Raw genomic sequence first — 4489 nt, 5'->3', positions numbered from 1 at the left:
TCCATGAGACACGTATGAAGAGGAGCATTTTAATATGTGCCGTCTCATTGAAAAAGGGATCAAACTCTGGAACTCAGCATCCTAGATATGTTTGTAAATAAACTTGTGGCATAAATCCTTAATGCCTCTTCTTGGAAAATATGGAACATGATAATTGAGCATATGCTTTTTTTTTTTAGCATGTGCATTTTATTTGGGTAATATTGCATTATTGGTTTCTTAAATATGTACATAAAAAAAGAAATAATGATTATGTGACATGATAGAGGTGATAACTACCGCTACAATGGCAATCATAGTATAATATGTAAATGTATTGTCACCATGCTATACAACTTAAATTCAAATAATATTATATGTTAAATATATTACAAGAAAAAAACACAATAAGCATCATCAGTATCAATACAGATCAAGCAGAAGAAATTTTCTGAGTTAGAAGACAGTAAGTTGAAAATATCCACTCAGAGGAGAACAAATATAAAAAAGTGAAGAATGACTATGTGATCTATAGGTACCATCAGAAGAAACATTCTGTGAATTACGGAGTCTTAGCAGAAAAATGTAGAGACAGAAGGCTTATTTAAATAAATAGTGACTGAGAGCTTTCCAAGTCAGGGGAGAGATTAGGATATCCAAGTTCATGAAGCTCATAGGGCACCAAACTTAAAAAAAAAAAAATCTTCTCCAGAACACATTATAGTAAAACTGTCAATGATCAAAAACAAAGAATCTTAAAAGCAGCAAGAGGAGAGAAGCTTATAGCTTACAAGACAACCCTCAGAAGATTAAGAGTTGATTTCTCAGCAGAAACCTCACAGGCCAGGAGAGTGGGATGATAAATTCAAATTGCTCAAAAAACAAAAAAACCTGCCAACCAAGAATATCGTATCCATCATAATTGTCCTTCTTAAATGAAGAGATTAAAAACTTTTTTCAAAAAACAAAAGCTGAGGGAGTTCATCATCATTAGATCTGTCTTAGAACAAATTCTAGAAGAGTTCCTCAAGCTAAAATACAAGGACAGTAAATAGTACCATGAAAACATATGAGAACACACAATAGACTTGTAAACGTAAGTATATAGTTACAGTAAGAATAATAGTGTGATATGGTCATGTGTTAATTAGTTAACTTTAGTATGTAAAGGTTAAAGAATGAGATGATTAAAATAACTGCAGCTCTAATAATTTTAATATATAAACAATATACAAAGAGGTAAATCGTAACACCATATGTAAAAATTCATGGAGGGGAGTAAAAGAGTGGAGTTTTTTGTATGTGATGGAAGTTAAATTATTATTAACATAAAATAGACTATAATATCTATAAGATATTTTCAGTGAACCTCATGGAAACACAAAGCAAACACAATAGTATTAATAGATTCAAAAAATATAAAGGGAAGGAAATCATAACACACCACTGCAGGATATCACTAATTCACAAAGAAAGGCAGTGAAAGAGGAAAACGGGAACAAGAAACACAAAACATCCAGGAAACAATAAGATGGCATTGGTCAGTCCTCACCTATCAATAATTACTGTAAATATAAATATATTAAATTCTCTAGTCAAAAGTCATAGGGTGGCTAGACAGATAAACATACAAGATCAAACACTGAGACTCACTTCAGTGTTAAAAAACAAATAGGCTCAAAGTGAAGCTTTAGAATAAGATATTGCATACATGTGGAGACCAAAACTAAGCAGTGGTAGCCACCAGACAAAATAGACTTTAAGCCAAAAGCTGCAACAAGAAAAAACAAATGAGGTCATTATATAATGATCATGTTGTCAGTTCATCAAGAAGACAATTGTAAATAAATATGCACCCAACAGTGGAGGATCTTAATGTGTTAATAAGCAAATGTGAACAGATTTGAAGAGAGATATAGACAATACAAACACATGTATGCATCTTTAATATCCAACTTTCAACAATGAATGTCATCCAGAAAGAAAATCAATAAGGGAGTACTGAGCTTCAATTATACACTAGACCAAATGGACTTAACAGACAAAAACAGAACAGTCCGTCCAACAGCAGAAGAACACGTATTCTTCTCAAGTGCACACTGAACATTCTCCAGGACAGGTCATGCGATGGTCACTAAACAAGTCTTAGCAAATCTAAGAACACTGATATCATACTAAGTACTTTTTTAGTGATTCAGTTATACATATACATATATATACACACACACATATTTTTCAAGTCTTTTCCAAGATGGTTTATCACAGGATATTGAATATAGTTCCCTGTGTTACACAGCAGAACCTTGTTGTTTATCCATCCATAAAAGCTTACATCTGCTAACCCCAGCCTCCCACTCCATCCCTCCCCCAGCCCCATCCCCATCCCCCTTGGCAAACACCAGTCAGTTCTCTATGTTCGTGATTCTGTTTCTATTTCATAGATAGGTTCATTAGTGTCATATTTTAGATTCCACATAGAAGTGATAACATATGGTATTTGTCCCTCTCTTTCTGATTTATTGATAATTCACTTATGTACTATTTTCTCAACCACAGTGGTAAGAAACCAGGAATGAACAACAGGACAGTCTGGACAATTTACAAATATGTGGAAATTAAACAACACAATCCTAAAGAATCAATGGGCCAAAGAAAAAATTTAAAAATTAAAAAGACTGGGGCTTCCTAGGTGGTGCAGTGGTTAAGAATCCACCTGCCAATGCAGGGGACACGGGTTCGATCTCTGCTCCAGGAAGATCCCACATGCTGCTGAGCAACTAAGCCCGTGCGCCACAACTATTGAGCCTGTGCTTTAGAGCCCATGAGCCACAATTATTGAGCCTATGTGCTGCAACTACGGAAACCCATGCGCCTAGAGCCTGCACTCTGCAACAAGAGAAGCCACGGCAATGAGGAGCCCGCGCACCACAACGAAGAGTAGCCCCTACTCACTGCAACTAAAGAAAGCCTGCGTACAGCAAAAAAAAAAAAGACCCAACACAGACAATAAAATAAATTTATAAAAAAAATAAAAATAAAAAAAATTAAAAGACTGAATCATGAAGAAATAAAATAATCTGAACACACCAAATTACTATTAAGGAGATTGAATCAGTTCTCAAAAACAAAAAAACACCAGGACCACATGGCTTCACTGGTGAATTCTGCCAGACTTTCAAAGAAAAATTAATACTAATTATTTTAACTGGATAAATCTTATTAATCTATCTGTGGATGATACACTTTGCACTGTATAAATACACTCGGGGAGACATACACACAAAGATATAAAATAAGTTAGAGCTATTGGTTCTGAATCTTTGATGTATTTGAAAATATCATTTGAATTGAGCTATATTTCAGAAATTTAACACAGTTGAGCACACATTAATAATATGATTCTTGTATACCTTTTTGGAAAACACAAAGAAGCGATAAAGAAGAGTGTGTCAGTTGCATGAGCGTGGAATATAATGGAAACTTACAAGAACAAGCCTTGACTGATTACCCTCCACTTGAAAAGCCAGTATCTTTAATAAATAAAGCTGACAATGTTCACTTTCCAAAGCAAACTACAAGCAAAGGAAAACTAAGAAGAAATTGGAGTTTCCAGATTTACTGTGATGGTTTATGCATATTTCTCGGTGAATCACACCAAACCCTTACGAAAGATAAGAAATATATGAACTTCAAAGCAGAAGAATCTTGCAGAAAGCATCTGAACCAGCGAACATCAGTGGTAATAGGACAAATCATTATCAGGTCACTGAAGCACACAAGACACATTATCATTGCTGTTGTAGTCTAGGAGAAAAAACATTAAAAATCATATTGTAAAACTATGAACTGACATGAAAAAATGTCAGCTTTATGCAAATTTCAGTCCACATATACCTCCCATGTTCTCTGACTCTAATAGCGTATTTAAATACTCTTTCTTATCAATATACAGAACAAATCACTCCTAATTACTTTTTCTTCCCCCATATCTTTAATGTTATCTGGACCACTAATGCCATCCCACTTAAAAGTGCATTAATCCTGGGACTTTCCTGGTGGCACAGTGGTTTAGAATCCACCTGCCAATGCAGGGAACACAGGTTCGAGCCCTGGTCTGGGAAGATCCCACATGCCTCAGAGAACTAAGCCTATGTGCCACAACTACTGAGCCTACGCTCTAGAGCCTGCAAGCCACAACTACTGAGCCCATGTGCCACAACTACCAAAGTCCGTGCACCTAGAGCCAGTGCCCTGCAACAAGAGAAGCCACCACAATGAGAAGCCTGTGCACCACAATGAAGAGTAGCCCCCGCTTGCCACAACTAGAGAAAAGCCTGCATGTGGCAATGAAGACCCAACAGAGCCAAGAAATAAAGATTTTTTTTAAGTGCATTAATTCAGACTTCCTAGGTGGCTCAGTGGTTAAGAATCTTCCCACCAATGCAGAGGACATGGGTTCAATCCCTACCCCAGGAAGATCCCACATGTGGCAGAGCAACAAAGCCCATGC

This window comes from Hippopotamus amphibius, chromosome 13 (genome assembly GCF_030028045.1).
Source record: "Hippopotamus amphibius kiboko isolate mHipAmp2 chromosome 13, mHipAmp2.hap2, whole genome shotgun sequence".
Classification (NCBI taxonomy): Eukaryota; Metazoa; Chordata; class Mammalia; order Artiodactyla; family Hippopotamidae; genus Hippopotamus; species Hippopotamus amphibius.
This window is presented reverse-complemented; position numbering follows the sequence as displayed.